Below are 18842 nucleotides of genomic sequence, written 5' to 3'. Positions count from 1 at the left end.
TTTTTGAAATACAAAAGGGCCGCAGTCGAAAATATTTTTGAAAAAAATCGCGTAATTGTTTACAAAAATATTTTAAATTTTTTAAAAAATAAAAACTTTTTAAAAGTATGCATACGATTTTTTACAAAAATATTTCTGTAAAAATATGCAAATACTTTTTGTAAAAAAAAACGAAAGCGAAAATATTTTTTATACAATCGGGCGATTTTGAAGTAAAAAATATTTGCACAATTTAAGAAAATAACATTTTTTTGTAATTAAAAAAGACTACAAATTAAGAAAAAACTATATTTAGTCTATATTACAAAAAAATAATGTACTTACTTAGCTGGCCCATTTCAGAACATTTGTTCCATAGACCGATCTAAGAAAAGATCTCCAATTCTCTCTGTTTAGTGCTTCGCTTTCTGGAATACCGCGCATTGTCATCTCTTCATCCACTTGTTTGCGCCATCTATTCTGCCAATGTTGCGTGTACCGCTTTTTTGGCAGGTTCATCATCGCTCATTCTTATTACTGCCAACGCAATCGCTGCATCTCAATACGTTTAACTATATTGATGCCGTTGTATAGCAGATACAGCTCGTGGTTCATACTACGTCGATATTCACCGTCAACGCAGATTGGTCCGTAGATCTTTCGAAGAATTTTTCTCTCAAACACACCAAGAACTGCCTTATCTGCTTGCGCAAGTACTCAGGCTTCGGAACCATACATCAGCACGGGTAGTATCAGTGTTTCGTAAAGCGTTATTTTTGTTTGACGAGTTGTGGCTTTGTTTTTGAAGTGTTTTTTTAAGCCATAGTAGCATCTGTTGGCAAATGCAATTCTTCTTTTTATTTCACAATTGATGTCGTTTGTTGTGTTTACGGCGGTGCCGAGGTATACGAAGTCTTTTACTACCTCAAAATTATAGGAACCAACTTCAACAGTTGGTCCGATCTAAATGGACGCATTGCGCGCCGTCACCATCAACTTGGTCTTCTCGCCGTTTACCGCCAGACCCACTTTAGATTCTCCTTCGACCATCATAAATGTAACGGTTACTTCTTTACTCACTTACATGTGGCTATTGGTGTAGATTGCGCCACTTCTTTTGACGTTTGCTTCTCGTATAACCTTTTCTAGCAGGATGATGAAAAGATCACAGGAAAGGCTGTCTCCTTGCCTGAAACCTATTTTGGTACAAAACTCTTCTCAGAGGTTCTTTCCTATTTTAACTGAAGATCATGTGTCAGCTAGAGTCATTTTACAAAGCCAAATGAGCTTTGCGGGGATAACAAATTCAGACATGGCTTGGAATACCTTTGAACGTAGCGGGCTGTTGAAGGCTGCTTTATAATCGACAAAAATGTGGTAGGTGTCGATCTGCATCTCTTGGGTCTTCTCCAGAATTTGCCGCAGGGCAAATATCTGGTCAATGGTGGACTTGCCAGGTCTAAAGCCGCATTGGTAAGGTCCAATTATTTCGTTAACCATGGGCTTTAGTCGTTCGCCCAATATCTCTGACACTATCTTGTAGGCGATAGGGAGAAGACTTATGCCCCTACAGTTGGAGCATAAAGCCTTATCTCCTTTCTTATGGACGGGACACCGGATGCTTAGGTTCCAATCGTCGGGTACGCGTTCTTCCTGCCAGATGGAGCTAACTAGCTGATGCATACACCTTATCATCGTGTCGCCTACGGTTTTAAACAGCTCGGCTGGTAGGCCATCAGCTCCTGCTACCTTATTATTCTCCAGTCGGTTTATTGCTGTCTTTACCTCATCTTGGCCGGGTGGTTTACATTCAATACCATCTTCTGGGATTGGATCTGTGGTATCTTCGTCGAGTTCGCTACTAGTGGATACCAACAGTTTGGAAAAATGCTCTTTCCATATCCTTAGCACACTATTTGTATCAGTTACCAGATTATCTTGCTGGTCTCTACAGGAGGATGTGCTAGTTCCAAAGCCGTCAGTTTGGTGTTTCCCTCTTTGGTGAATTTTCGGACTTAATTCTGTCTCCTGTACATCTCGATTTGTAAACACTCCCGCTTTTCCATCTCTCTCTTTTTCCTGCGGAAAAGACGTTTCTCCTCTCTCCTTTTTTCCCGATACCTCTCTCGTGCGCTGCACGTTGCTACGGATTGTAAAGTAGCCCTATATGCCGCATTTTTCTCTTCGGTAGCAGATGTTTCACTGTGGAGACTGAATTTCCCGGCTGTTGGGCCAAAGATATTCCTTTCCAATTTTCGCCTAGAATAATTTTAATGTCATGGGCAGGGCACCGGTCATAAGTGCTCGTAAAATATATCCTTGGTCTGTTCGTCCTTGTCTTCAGTGGGAGCACGAGGGCAAAGAAAGCTGATGTTGAAGAATTTTGCTTTTAATCGAATTGCAGCCAGTCTTTCATTCACTGGGATGAAGCTGGAGACCAGATACAAATCCGACCAACTACAAATCCGCAAACAAACTCATGCTTTGTGTCATGGCAGCTATAATACAGTGCGTCACCTTTAGGTGTTGTTGTGACGCCTTTCCCATTCCATCTTATTTCCTGTATGGCAGTAATTTTTGCCTTGTTCTTTTCAAGTACATCTGCCAATGCATAAACTGCACCTTCTCTATAAAGAGTGCGAACATTACAGGTACAGATTCGCAGATCATGGTCCTTCAAAACGTTTGTGCGGTTCGTCAACTTAAGAGGGGTTTGTTTTTCTTTTGTTTCGTTTTTTTCATAGCAGGCTGCTTTTTCTACGGTAGAAAGCCCAAACCCAAGTTTTTAACGTTCTTATGGGTGAACGCGCGGCACATGTTAGCTCACTACCTTTAACGGGTTTTAAAGGCAGTTCCCCAGGTGACACCACGGGAGGTCAGTGCACTTGAGATGAAAGAGGGACCAAGATAAATCCTGGGCTTTGCCATGTTAAAGCCGGTCAGGACCGTTCCATGGTATATTCCACCCCCTACGTCACCCAAAACAAAAACAAATAATGTATGTATGTATACGAATACCATATTCTGGTAAAACTTCTCCTAACTGATAGGACTTAATTTCATAAATTAAGCAACAAAAAAAAACATTATTTTTTTAAATTGAAAAAGTCGTTGGGAGTAATGTCCGCGTTTTTTGTGGGCGCTATGTTCGCTTTGTTTCATGGAAATAACTCCCAAAGCGGACATAACGCCCAAAATCATTTTGGGAATTATGTCCGGGCCCGGCGTTATTTGCCTTTGAAGAAAAATACCTCATGGACTGCTTTAAATATTATTGAAATCAGCCGTCCCTTTACGTTTTTTTGGTTCAGTTGTTTTCAAAATATTTTACTTAGCAAATGCGATGCCGTTTAAATATTATTGTTCTTGTTTATTTGTCGCTACCCCCAAAGGGAATTAAAAATTATTTCCTGAAAAAAGGAATGAATAAAAAACGCTTTAACACGCCATTCGAAGAAAAGAACAAAGAAAAGACACTACTCATATTTAGATTAAAGATATGATAATTTGTTGGGAATTATTTTGCTCTATGTTATTTTTTTCTGTTTGCTGCTGCCCATGCCCCTCCCATTGTCCTGACTACCAGCGATAACCTTATTTAACATATATTTGTTGTTATCGCTCCACAGCCATCGTTCAGCCAAATTCACTTGATGACTTTGAGAGCGCAAGAAGGCAAGTGATTTTGTGTGGTTGAATAATGTGGTCCCATTGAGCTGGCAGGAGGTATAAGGAAGAAGTAAACAACAACAACATTAAATCAATGTTACAATTGCAGTAGAGCCTTAAAGCGGAAAGTTTGTTTTTTCGTTTGGCTTTTGTTTTATTATTTTGTTTGGTAGACGGTAGAAAGTTGACACTTTAGTTCTGCCAGATAAACGCTTTCTGCTGCTTTAAGGAGTAAGAGTTCGAAGAGATATTCAGAAATAGAAACACAAAATTCCTTTAAGTAGGCTTAGCATTTAAAACAACACTTTAACATTCGCCAAAAAACAATAGGGGAGACAACAAAACACATCAAACACCTTGCAAATTCTTAGAGCACATTGTTGTTCCTATTCTTCCAACACTTCCTGTCATTGCTTGCTTGAAAAAAAAACAACTGAATTCCAGGGCAAAGAGTAACAAAACACAGTGAATTTTGTTTAATTGTTATTTCCATACATCTTCAATCGCATGGCTCTGGCACACATACTCACACACTAAGTCTTTGTGTTTACATATGTGATCCCTGCCAGCAATTTGAAGTGAGTTTTATCTTCTCTCAGCAATGCGTGACTTTTTAGTGCCTCTTGTGATAATTTTCTAATATAAAATAACACTTACATTCCCAGCAAAATGTTTGTAGCCAAAGAAGTAGATAAATCATGAGTGCAAGTGATTTCGGACTACATCTTTTAATGTTAATGTTTAATGTTAAAGAAGACAAGGGCATGGTGCAGCGAGGATACAGTCCATTTTGCTTCCACAGCAAACGTCTAGGATGCACTCCATTTTCGATCCAAGCCACGTCTTTTTATTGAGTGCTTTTGATTGTATTTAGATACAGTCTTAGGAAAGTGTTTTTAATCAGTTTAAATATAATAATTGTTCCACAAACATCCCAGACGGGACAGGGGAGACTTCTCTCATATCAATGAGTGCACCCCGATTCATATTTGGTCAATGATATGGGACCTACTGTTTATTGCCGAGTCCGAACGGCGTGTCCTAAAGGACACCACTTGTAGAGAAGTTTTACATGGCTGAAATACTCAGGAAATGTCGCCAAAATCACTGAGGGGTATTTTGCCACCGTTGAAAATTTGATGTTGCCTGGCCTGGGAATCGAACCCACGACCTTTAGCGTGCAAGGCAAGTGTGCATACCATTGCACAACGGCGGCACCCAAAGTTTAAGCATGCAATAAAAATGCCATTAATAACATCCCAGAACAAAATCAAATGCATTTATTATTTGTTTAAAAAAGAGTATTAAGAACTTTATTATTTTAACACAAATTATGAGAATTATCCATTAAATTCAATCGCTTTTGTGTTTACTTCCCCTGCTCTCCGTCATCATGTTCCGCTCATCCATAATGTCTTTATTTTGTCTTCTTATCACCAGCTCAGCTTTCGGCAAGGACTCCAAATCCACTCCAATCATTGTACTCTCGTGTACTGCCGCAAAAAGGTTCGCAACTTTTAATTAACTTAACGGTTTTGTATTTTTTAATTTATAAGAAAATGTTAGAAATGTATCTTTTTATCTTTTGAAGAAATAAAATCGTTGTTTCTAGGTATCGAAAAACTAAATTTTTTGTAGGGATCTCTACGCTATTGCTTCTAAAATGTAATAAATGGAGTGAATTTTTCACGACTCCGCAATCACAATTTCACATAGAACAACTTCAAATAAATTTTGCTGGGACTTTAGGGACTTGCGTTTAGATCAAAATACGACTCCTATGGTTATACAAAAAAAAAAAAAAAAAAAAAAAAAAAAAAAAAAACAAATTACACTGGATATAGTTTGCAAGATGTAGGGCAGAGAAATGCAGGTAAATAACAATAACAATTCTATGACCATATTACGACTAACTAATTTTCATCTCGTGTGCAGGAACTTTTTGGTTACTTGATTTAGATACAGAAGCGATTGCTTATAGAGGATATATGCGAAAAAAATATTTTTTTGCAATTTTTAATTTTGTCATTTGAAAAAAAAAAATGTCGACTGGCCTGGGAATCGAACCCGCGCATTCAGATTACATGCTTATCCATATTATCGTTTTAATAACTTTCTGCAGTGTCCAATGAGACACTCACAAAAAGTATCTAATGAGTGGAACAGTTCTTCCCGAGAGCTTGGTCTTTTTGGATAAGAATGCGACTATCGTATTCGTTGTTGTAATCGTATTCAAGTGACTTATTAGACAAGAAACAGATAGCAAATGTTTGCAGGGAATGGCTAGTGCAATTACTGTCGTTGTACATACTTGCGCGTAGTGTTGTGCTGTGTACCCTGCCAGCAATTGGAAGTGAGTTTTATCTAATTTTATAAATGAGGATCTTTTTGGTGTCTAATTTTCTGTAAAATGCGACATTTGTCTAATATACAATAACAATTGCATTGTTATCCCATTTGTATCGTATCCAGTCACCATTTAGAAAAGAATACGATAGACAAATAACAACAATAACATATGTATCTAAAAATAAATGTAAGCTATCTCATTTATATCCCAATGAAGGATGGAAATTAGATAGACATATCTATTTTCCATCCTTTATTTGGATACAAATTAGACAGCTTACATTTATTTTTAGAATTGTTGTAAGTTGAACAAATAAGACATTTGTACACAGATGGTTATATACGCAGGTGGTGCAATGGTAAGCATGCTCGCTTTGCAATCTGAATGTCCGGGGTTCGATTACCAGGTCAGGCGACATCACATTTTTCAAATGACAAAATTAATATAAGCGATAATTCCTGAAACAATTATAAAAATATAATAAATTAAATTAAATAATAAAAAACCAAAAAGTCAAAAATAATCCAAACAAAGGATTAACGACACAACAACAACAATAAAACAAAACATAAATAAAAAGGAATTAAATTAAGTTAAAAAGAAAATCAAAATAAAATTTTGTTCTTTTTTATTTATTATTATTTTTATCAAGTTTTTAGCTATATTAATGTTTTATAGTTAAAAAAAGATTTGTCATAAAAAAATGTCGACTGGCCTGGGAATCGAACCCGGGCATTCAGATTGCAAAGCGAGCATGCTTACCATTGCTCCACCGATATTATCGTTTTAATAACTTTCTGAAGTGTCCAATTAGACACTCAAAAAAGTATCTAATGAGTGGAACAGTTCTTCCCGAGAGCTTTATCTTTTTGGATAAGAATGCGACTATCGCATTCGTTTGTGCAATCTAATTGAAGTGACTCATTGGACAATAAACAGGTAGCAAATGTTGGCAGGGTAGTGACCTTTGTGTGATGAATAAACGTTGTTTTCATTCTCCTTCGTTGACAAACACAACACAACCCTGCAAGCAAAAAATATCGCAGAAGTGACTTAAGCGTGCCGCCTAGGCGATGAAAACAGTCGTGGGCGATAGTCGCAATAGTTGTGAAGAAATGAACCCCGCCCGCGTCACCCCTTGGGAGTCACTTCGGCGACGCTTCTAGAAGATCATTTCCGCGATAGTTCTTGGAAATTATACAAAAACAAGTAAAAAAGTATCAGTCGGCTTTGCCGACAGAGATATACCCTCAGCCTGTGCAAATTGAAACACTTTTTTCACAAACAACTTATGTATTTAGGGGGTTTCAAAATTTTGGTCGTATGAACCCACAAAAATGTTGATTAGGATTAAAATTCAAAAATTTTACGGAAAAGGTACTTAAATGAATTGACCGACATAGACAATGGGGGTGCAATAGGGGTTTTTACACCCTTCGGGCTATTTTTCAGGAAGTATGGACTTGCCCCTGAGGAAACTTGTACCTTCGTATAGGGGACGGTGAATACAAGATGTTACAACAAAAACCAAGGCGATTCGAGAGCAGGTCCTAAACTGAACTTTTCCGAAATTTTGTGTGGGAGGTACTCGAAGGAGTTTACCGATTGACTCCATATTGTAACCTCATCTAAGTCTGGTAGAAATTTCATAATGTGCAAAGTATGGACCAAATCGGTAACTTACTTCAAGAGTTATCGTACTCACAAATTTTCCGAACATTTTGAACTTTTGTGGGGGAGGTACCGGAAGGAGTGGACCGATATAATCCATCTTTGGACTTGAACTAAGTTTGGGCAAAATATTACGAAAGCCAAATTTTGGACCGAATCGGCAGATCCGTTCGAGAGTTATCTTGCGCTCCAACCTCTACACACGGTGTTATAGGGTTTTTTTGTAACTTTCAGGCTATTTTCTCAGGAAGTATGGACTTGCCCCTAATGAAACTTACAGCGTCGTATAGAGGACAGCGAATACAACTTGTGTAAACAAAAATCAAATCGGTTCGAGACCAGGTCCTAAACTGAACTTTTCTGAAATTTTGTGTGGGAGGTACCCGAAGGAGTGGACCGATTGAGTCCATATTGGAACCTCATCTAAGTTTGGTAGAAATTACACGATGTGCAAAGTATGGATCAAATCCGTTATTCCCTACAAGAGTTATCGTGCGCACAAGTTTTGCAACAATTTTTGAACATTTGTGGGGAGGTACCTGAAGGAGTGGACCTATATGGCCCATCTTCGAACTTAAATCGAATCTGGACAAAATATTTCGATACCCAAAATTTGAACCGAATCGATTGATCCGTTCGAGAGTTATCGTGCGCACCAGCCAGCCAGACAGACAGACGGACAGACAGACAGACGGACGGACATTGCTAGATCTACTCAAAATTGTCTGAAACGGATATCGTACAAACATACTTGGGTCTAAAACCATTATTTCGATGAGGCACATTTTTGGTCGTATCAAAGTGTAAATACCCTCTTTAGCCTAAAGGCTGAGGGTATAAAAACATATTTTTATTTTTTTCATTTTCTCTATTTATTTTTTATTATTTTTTCAAAGTACACTTTTAAGGAATTAGAATTTTCTGCCTATATTTTAAAATGTGATTTTGTTTTGTTGTCTGGCTTGGGAATTGAACCGGACCTCTAGCGTGCAAAGCGAGCATGCCGAGTCATATAATCATCAGATAGAAAAATGTCCCATATTTGTTCAAATGTCTTGAATTCTTAAATAAATGTAAACAATCGCCTTTTAAGTTACTCAGGCGTCACACACTGGTCGAAACCACTGATCTAACGGCGCGAAAGTAAAAAAATCGAACTATAAAATTGCGAAATATTTTCCATTGTATCGATTACAGACACTTTGTTGTAAATATTCACTCAGTTATTCACTATCAAATGCAAGAGTTTTTGTTGCATCAGATTTTAAAAAATTGTTGCAAAAAATTAACGTCATATTTGTTTAAATGTTAAATAAATTCGTAATGAAACTGGACAAGATTTATTTATAATTAGTAGCAGAGGGTGTGATTTAAATTATAAAAATTAGTTTGACGTCTGGAGGAAATTAGTTATATAGCAATAAATGTTCAAAAAATTCAATTTTTTAGTGTTTTTATGGGTTGTACGCGCTTGTTCTATAGAGTGCATCTTGTAAACTTGGCCGAACTTGGGTTCGATTATTTTTTGGGGAATAAAATTGGACTCTCTGTATACGGAATAACCACATTAGGGCTGCAAATACTTGCAAATCTTTTGATGACTGCGCTTTTAAAATAAGGGATTTTGCATGAAAGTCATACAAATATAGCTGTGCATTTGTATGGGAGCTAAATTAAAATATGGACCTATCTTGAGAAATGTTTGCAAAGAGGAGTTCTACCCCCGCAGACACTATAATACCATAGCTAAATATGTTGTTAAAAATGGGATAACAAGTAAAAATTCAACAAATCGGGGTTACCATAAAAGGGGCTACATCGAAACATAAATCCGTATTGAAAATGTTTTGTAAGAAGATTTTATACGCAGTGAGGACACGGAATGCAAAATTACAGCCAAGTTGGTTTAAAACAAGTAAAAAATTATCAGTCGGCTTTGCCGACAGAGATATACCCTCAGCCTGTGCAAATTGAAACACTTTTTTTCACAAAAAACTTATGTATTTAGGGGGTTTCAAAATTTTGGTCGTATGAACCCACAAAAATGTTGAAATGTACTTAAAGCAATGGACCGACATAGACCATGGGGGTGCCATAGTTTTTTTACACACTTCGGGCTGTTTTCTCAAAAAGTATGGACTTGCCCCTGAAACAACTTTTACCATCGTAATTGAGGCAGCGAATGTAAGTTGCTTCAACAAAAATCAAAGTGATTCAATAGCAGGTCTTAAAGTGAACTTATCCAAAAATGATCGTGCGCACAATTTTTCCGAATATTTTTGAACTTTTGTGGGGTAGGTACCTGAAGGAGTGGACCGATATGGCTTATCTACGAACTTAAACTAAGTTTGGAAACAATATTACGAAGGCCAAATTTTAGCCGGAATCGGCATTTCCGTTCGAGAATTATTTTGCGCTTCCACCCATAAACATGGTGTCATATGGTTTGTTTTTCAACTTTCAGGCTATTTTTTCAGGAAGTATGGACTTGCTCCTGAGGAAGCTTGTACCTTCGTATAGGGGACAGTGAATACAAGATGTTACAAAAAAAACCAAGGCGATTCGAGAGCAGGTCCTAAACTGAACTTTTCGAAAATTTGTGTGGGAGGTACTCGAAGGAGTTTACCGATTGATTCCATATTGGAACCTCATCTAAGTCTGGTAGAAATTTCATAATGTGCAAAGTATGGACCAAATCGGTTACTGCCTTCAAGTGTTATCGTACGCACAAATTTTCCGAACATTTTCGCACTTTTGTGGGGGAGGTACCGGAAGGAGTGGACCGATATAATCCATCTTTGAACTTGAACTATGTTTGGACAAAATATTATGAAAGCCAAATTTTGGACCGAATCGGCAGATCCGTTAGAGAGTTATCTTGCGCTCCAACCACTACACACGGTGTCATAAGGTTTTTTGTAACTTTCAGGCTATTTTCTCAGGAAGTATGGACTTGCCCCTAATGAAACTTACAGCGTCGTATAGAGGACAGCGAATACAACTTGCGTAAACAAAAATCAAAGCGATTCGAGGCCAGGTCCTAAACTGAACTTTTCCGAAATTTTGTGTGGGAGGTACCCGAAGGAGTGGACCGATTGAGTCCATATTGGAACCTCGTCTAAGTTTGGTAGAAATTACACGATGTGCAAAGTATGGACCAAATCGGTTATTCCCTACAAGAGTTATCGTGCGCACAAGTTTTGCGACAATTTTTGAACATTTGTGGGGGAGGTACCTGAAGGAGTGGACCTATATGGTCCATCTTCGAACTTAAATCGAATCTGGACAAAATATTTCGATACCCCAAAATTTGAACCGAATCGATTGATCCGTTCGAGAGTTATCGTGCGCACCAGCCAGCCAGCCAGACAGACGGACGGACATTGCTAAATCGACTCAAAATTGTCTGAAACGGATATCGTACAAACATACTTGGGGTCTAAAACCATTATTTCGATGAGGCACATTTTTGGTCGTATCAAAGTGTAAATACCCTCTTTAGCCTAAAGGCTGAGGGTATAAATATGGTCATGATATTCAAAATACCTTAAATTGGGAGGTACGATTACATGGGGGCTAAATCACCTATGTCCTTAATTTTGGTGGAAATATTTTGTGACCACTAGGTACCCTAAGTACCAATTTACAGCCAATTTGCTACGAAATTGTGGCTTAAATCCTCAAAATACCGAAAATCGGAAGGTACCGTTATTTGGGGGCTATACCAAAACATTAGCCGATACTGTTCATATTTGGCCCATTATTACCCACAGGTACAAACTGAGTTTGTGCAAAATTTCAATGACATATCTCAATTCGTTTGCAAGTTATTAATTTCGCGCCGCTAGATCAGTGCTTTCGACCACCGTAGGTCACTAAGAAGTGTCTAGACACGCGATTAAAGATAATCATAATAATGATATACGCATTGTTTGTGTAATTCACCAATGATCGTCGTTTAACTTCCTTGACGTGTCTCCAGAGTGACGTCTTAGGCGAGGGAGTGAGAAACTCACTTCCAAATGCTGGCAGGGACAACATCCGCAATCTCACACTCGCCCACAACCACACCCACACCAGTCACAAACAAACATAATCAGCCTTAGGTGAAGCATTTGTATTAACCCACACACAACGGGCATACGGATCTATGTCCTCTTCGTCCCCTTTACAAAGAGGAATCATTGCCAGTGGTGGAGGAGGAGGGAACGACAGTGGCAGAATTAATTAAAAAATAGGTTATTTTCAATTAATTAATTCTTCAGTGTCGTTATGACAATTATAAATGTACACCAACGACTATGTTTGTATGTATGTATAACGCGCAGATGTGTGTGCCTAGGTGTATCACACTTTGTTTGCAATAATATAATATTTCAATGCATTAAAAATTACATAATTATTGCTCTGAGTGTACATGTGTGTGTGCATTTGGGTATATTTTCAGTACTCTTGACACTGAAATGAAGAGTGTTAATTAACCAACATTTAAAATTGGAGTTTTGAATCAAAGGCTTTCTAAAATAAAATCAATAAATATGTAGATGTCCTCGGTATTTAACGATCTTTTTATAAAAAAAAACTTCTTTTATGAGGCATAGCACATCCCTTATGGAAGACCAACCACTAACAAGGTACATATGAGACTGTTTTCTATAAGAAGTCCTTTCCATTAGAAACCCTCCTGGTCTTCTTTAACAATACCCAGCAAAATCTTGGATGCCAGGGATGCTATTGAATCATGGGTGCAAGTGATCTGGCATGTCATCTTTTTAGCATTTTCACTCATGAATTTTATATGAGCGTGACCACCAAAGATGACATTCATTTACGGATCTTAAGATGACATTCATTGTCGGATCCTAAGCATGTCATTTTGACCAATGCTTTGACATGTCATTTTCACCTACCCTTTGGCATGACATTTCATGTGTTGCTTGGAAAATGGAATGGAACACCACCAGTGACAAAGGATGAAAGTTGTTTGCTAGTTGAATAATACCAAAAAATCCATGATGATGACCGTCGAAGACGGCCGAAATATTGGAAATAAAATAAAACAAATGTAACACTGTTTTATTAAATAGAGACCTACAGCCGAACAAACTACAACAATATAAAGAGATCAAAGGTCGACAAAAATATAATCGGAAAATGGAAAACTCTTTATTGAAATATGATTTTCATGACAACTCAAACTCTTTATTAATTCAAACTAATTCATGAAATAACTAGAACTAATTTATCAGCATAAAGTTTACACCCAAAATTTAAATTTTATCACCGCCGCTGCACCGCAACAGAGTTTACTTCGTCCACTCTCAGCCACTGATTTTGTTTCATCTTACAAAAGCTTTTCTATTATCTTCTCATCACCAGTTCAGATTTCGACATGGACTCCAACTCCACTCCATTAAGAATTTATAGTTCGTGAACCTACATTTAATTTGTAATTTTATAACAAAAATTTTGGAAATGTATACTCTTTTGTTTTGATGTCGCTACATGTAGGGATGTACAAATCGAATTGTTTGTTTCTAGTGATCTGTACAAATGATTCAAATGCTGATGAAAAGATCGGATCTTTCACGACTTCCTTTGCATGGGTTTAAATGCTAATGAAAAGATCGGATCTTTCACGACTTGCTTTGAACCAATTCAAAATATGCCATGAAATCACGTCATCGCATAGAACCCCTTCCTTCAAATTTTGCTGGGTATCCATTGGTCATCCATGAGTTCTCTATAAAAGGAATTATTAGTAATCTATGCAAAGACTAGGGACAATGTCTTTCTTAAAAGACCGTGAGGTCACCCTATAGATTTCCATGAGGCTTCCTGGCAAGATGAGACTCTTGTACAGAAAGACCGCTTGGTTTTCTATAGGAAGACATCATGGTCTTCTATAGACAACGATGTTTTCCTATAGAAGACCATGGGATCTTCATTATATAAGACTAAGAGGTCAGCCTTATAAAAGACCATGAGTACATCCCACAGAAGACCAGGAAGTAGCCCTCTAGTATGCCCTGAAGTCATCCAAAGAAATACCATGGGGTCTTTCTCTACCAAATCATTGACATATACCAAACATTTTTAGTAACCAAACTTTTTTCATAAATGAATTGAAACATTAAATTATATTAAACTAAATTTGGAAGAAATTTTTGAAAAAGTTTTAGAGTTATCTTGCACGATAGCTATTTGAGTATGTATCGGCAAGGTTTTGGAGTTTGGACCATTATCTCAGGAAGTATTGACTTATTCCGGAAAAAGATTGTACCGTTTTAAATGAGGACGCAAGAACAACCTACTGAAAAAATAATATAAAAACTATGCGAGAGGAGCTCTTAAACTTAACTTTATCAGAATTTTTGTGTGGGAGGTACCCGAAGGAGTGGACCGATATAGTCCATATTCCAACCTGATACAAGACTGGATGAAATAATATGATGTGCAAGTCTGCATCAATCAGAAACTCCCTGCAAGAATTATCTTGCGGATTTGCCATTTTGGGTGGTGCCCTCAGGGTTTCTTGGAAGATTTAGGCCAATATCTCAGGAAGTATGGACTTACGCAGGAAAAAAGTTGTACCGTCGTTAAGGGAGCCGCATGGACAACTTACTGAAACAAATTTCAAAACGATCCGAGAGGAGCTGTTAAACTTCACTTTATCCGAATTTTGTGTGGGAGGTACCCGAAGGAGTGGACCAATATAGTCCATATTCGAACACAATCTATATTTGGAAGGAATAATAAGATGTGCCAAGTTTGGACCAAATCGATTGCTTTCTTCGGGAGTTATCGTTCACACAATTTTACGCAAACTAGATTTTTTGAGATGTGTCACTCATTGAGTAAATGAGCGATATGTTTCCAGCCAAAGAGATGTTTTATTATGCAACAGTTTTGTAACGATGTCGAATCTCAACGCTATGCTTTGATATATTACAGCACCAACCATATAAATAATGAAATCCTAAATTTATATTTATTGTAGCATACATATGTAACTGTTTATTACCCAATAGAAAGTGTCTTTAAGACAACATTGATGAATCGTGCACGACATTTCCAATTCGTTCACGACTCTTTGCAGACATCCCTTTGGGATCGTTGACGACATTTTCACACAAGTGTCCCAGTATTCATGCACGACAACTTGGGCGACAAGGTAAGCGAAGTTGTCGTCGACGACTATCTAGATGACTAAAATCCCCGTATTTCGTCGACGACTGTTTCACCGACCTTGTCTTGCTACTAGTCATCGATGACTCAATGAAAGACAGTTTTGTTTATGTTGTCGTGTGTCAAATTTTTATTTTTATTTAATTATAAAATATATAATTTTTACAAAATAAATTAAACAATTAATTATACTTAGCTCCCGTATGTTCTGCAATGCACCAGTTTCTTCCATCTTTACCACGCCTTACACTTCTTACCTCAGCCGGCCGAAAGGCGACCTTCTTTTATTTTTGGATTCTGCGAAAAGAAACAATTTTAAATGAATATTGTGAATATCTCCTAAATATTCTAAAATCTTACCATATACCACACGCGTTGTGTTTTACAGTCGCTGGAATTTTCAATGTTCTTCAACCTAAATGCACCTATTCAAAAAATAACTACAATTAATTTTAAAGTATTTAATTCTATTTATTCTAACTTACCGTTTTCTACATAATTCAGGTTGTATAAATAAAAATTGTTTAATCAGTAACGCGGTTTCCGAATTTTGTGACTTTATAATTTTACATTTATTACAAATCAAAAATTGTTTATCTGAATAAATATGTATACAATTGTTTCAAAGCACACTTTTGAGCATTTTAGGTTTGTTGCCAAGACACAATGCAAGACATGGTCATGCAAGTTGTCGTACATGACAATTTCGGAACATTCGTCAACGAATCGTCGACGAAAATGTCATCGAAGACTCGATTTTCTATTGGGTACATATGTATCTATGCACATGTATGTGTATTGTATGTATGTGTATTACACCTTAAAGGTAATTAAAATGAAGGAAAAATAGCTGAACAATGAAATTACATTTTCATGATATGTATGTCGTTTTTATTTCTTTTCGTTGCGATGTTTTATGGGACTGTTAAATGCTTTATGTGGAGGGGTGAAGGAGTGCTTGCTCACTCCTTCAGAGATGACTATGTGCGTGTAATTTACCTTAATAAATGAACGAAACACACATACAAGTGTTATGGTAAGGAGATATTCATTATCACACTTGTATGTGTGAAGTGCTGCCTTGTGTTAAGCGGTGTACGCATACATAGAAATAATGATTGTTTTTGTATTGGTATGCCAGTCAGAATGACATTAAGTGTGAAATTATTGCTGTTATTTCTTTTTTATTTTTAAATAACAAAGAAATAAAAACTTTAATGTTTTCCAAGGTTATCAAGGATTACTTTGAAGGGTAACACAAAAAGTGTAGCATACCTTTAGGCGTTAACAAATATTTCTTAATTTTAAATAATTTAAAGAAGATTAATATTTAGCTAATATTCAACACATTTAACAATAAAATTGAGCTAATTACAAATTGTTTAGATAATAAAGCGTTGAAAATCCCCGACAATTCCCATTAATATTTATACAACTAATTATTAATACAACAGTTTTAACTAGTCGATTTGTTAAATAGGTACATATGTATGTATATACATACTTACTTAGCTGGCCCATTACAGAACATTTGTTCTATAAGCCGAACTAAGAAAAGATCTCCAATTCTCTCTGTTTATTTTCGCTTTCTGGAATAACGCGCCCTTTCCTTCATCCGCTTGTTTGCTCCATCTAAGCTCAGGCCTGCCAATTCTGCGTACACCGCCATGTGGCACGTATTTATATGCCTGTTTAGCGGGTTCATCATCGCTCATTCTTACGATATGGCCTAGCCAACTCAATCGTCGTTGTATAGCACATACAGCTCGTGGTTCATACGACGTCGATATTCACCGTCAACGCAGATTGGTCCGTAGATCTTTCGAAGAATTTTTCTCTCAAACACGCCAAGCACTGCCTTGTCTGCTTGCGCAAGTACCCAGAACCATACATCAGCACGGGTAGTATCAGTGTTTTATAAAGCGTTGTTTTTGTTTGACGAGATGTGGCTTTATTCCTAAACTGCTTACTCAGACCGAAGTAGCATCTGTTGGCCAACACTATTCTTCTTCGTATTTCACAACTGATCTTGTTGGTTGTGCTTACGGCAGTGCCGAGGTAGACGAAGTCCTTTACTACCTCAAAATTATAGGAACCAACGTCAACAGTTGGCCCTATCTCTATGGACGCATTGAGCGTCGACACCATCAACTTGGTCTTCTCGCCGCTTACCGCCAGACCCACTTTAGCAGATTCCCTTTGGGCTTTTGCAAAGGTGTCAGTTACTTCCTTTACCGATCGACCCATGATGTCAATGTCGTCGGCATAAGCAAGTTACATGTGGCTATTGGTGTAGATTGTGCCACTTCTTTTGACGTTTGCCTCTCGTATAACCTTTTCTAGCAGGATATTGAAAAGATCACACGAAAGGCTGTCTCCTTGCCTGAAACCTCTTTTGGTACAAAACTCTTCGGAGAGGTTCTTTCCTATTTTAAGCGAGGACCGAGTATAAGTTAATGTCATTCTACAAAGCCGAATGAGCTTTGCAGGAATACCAAAATCAGACATGGCTTGAAACACCTTTGAACGTGTAGGGCTGTTGAAGTCTGCTTTATAATCGACGAAATGATGAAAGGTTTCGATCTGCATTTCTTGGATATTTTGCAGGATTTGTATCAAGGTAAATATGTGGTCAATGGTGGAGTTGCCCGGTCTAAAGCCGCACTGATAGGGTCCAATAATTTCATTGAACATAGGCTTTAGTATCTCACACAATATACCAGATACTATCTTATATGCAATAGGGAGCAGACTTATGCCCCTGTAATTGGAGCACCCAGTCTTATCTCCCTTCTTGTGGACTGGACATAGTATGCTCACTTTCCAATCGTCGGATACGCGTTCTTCCTGCCAGATTTAGCAATGTCCGTCTGTCTGGCTGGAGCGCTCGATAACTCTCGAACGGATCAACCGATTATGTCCAAAATTTGGCTTTCGTAATATTTTGTCCAAACTTAGTTTAAGTTCGAAGATGGGTTATATCGATCCACTCTTTCTGGTACCTCCCCCACAAAAGTTCGAAAATGTTCGGACAATTTGTTCGCACGATAACTCTTGAAGGGAGTTACCGATCCATACTTTGCATATCGTGAAATTTCAACCAGACTAAGATGAGGTTCCAATATGGACTCAATCGGTCCATTTTTCGGGTGCCTCCCACACAAAATTTCGGAAAAGTGCAGATTAGGACCTGCTGTCAAATCGCTTTGATTTTTGCTGTAGCAACTTGTGTTCACCTGCCCCATATACGACGGTACAGGTTTCATCAGGGGCAAGTCCATACTTCCTGAGAAAATAGTCTGAAAGATGCAAAAAGTCCCTATGACACCGTGTGTAATGGTTGGTGCGCAAGATAACTCTCGGTTCTACCGATTCGATCCAAAATTTGGCCTTCGTAATACTTTGTCCAAACATAGTTTAAATTCGAAGATAAACCATATCGGTCCACGCCTTCATATCGGTCCAAGTTCAAAATTGCTCGGAAAAATTGTGCGCACGATAACCCTTGAAGGGAGTGACCGATGTAATCCATACTTTGCATATCCTAATATATCTACCAGATATAGATCAGGTTTGAATATTGACTATATTTGTCCACTCTTTCTGGTACCTCCCACACAAAATTTTGGATAAATTCCCTTTAAGACCTGCTCTCAAATCACTTTGATTTTTGTTGAAGCAACTTGCATTCGCTGCCTCAATTACGGTTATAAAACTTTTTTCAGGGGCAAGTCCATACCTCTTGAGAAAACAGCATGAAAGTTTTAAAAAAATCCCCTATGGCACCATATGCACCGGCTTGAGAGCTTTAACCGAATACTGTGTTCGTCCACACTGTGGATATTGTAATATTTCTTCGAATATTAGATGAAATTCGAAGGTGGTGCTTATAGGTCCACTCCCTCCGGTACCTCCGCGCGATTTCTCATAGACATAGCAACCGATTTGGTCCCAACTTTGGATCTCTAGATATTGTCGAAACTTG

At 37.7% G+C, this 18842-nt stretch overlaps 1 long non-coding RNA gene across 1 annotated transcript; it reads right to left on the bottom strand.

The window, feature by feature from the left end:
- Positions 1–15052: 15052 nt before the first annotated feature.
- Positions 15053–15444, bottom strand: LOC141387091 (uncharacterized). The gene is made up of 3 exons (XR_012408478.1): positions 15343–15444; positions 15218–15297; positions 15053–15154 (listed from the first exon to the last, which is right to left on the bottom strand). It is a non-coding gene; the product is annotated as an uncharacterized lncRNA (long non-coding RNA).
- Positions 15445–18842: the final 3398 nt, after the last annotated feature.

The sequence above is a fragment of the Musca autumnalis genome, unplaced genomic scaffold (assembly GCF_047663935.1).
Source record: "Musca autumnalis isolate F117 unplaced genomic scaffold, ASM4766393v1 scaffold_5, whole genome shotgun sequence".
Lineage (NCBI taxonomy): Eukaryota > Metazoa > Arthropoda > Insecta > Diptera > Muscidae > Musca > Musca autumnalis.
This window is presented reverse-complemented; position numbering and strand designations above follow the sequence as displayed.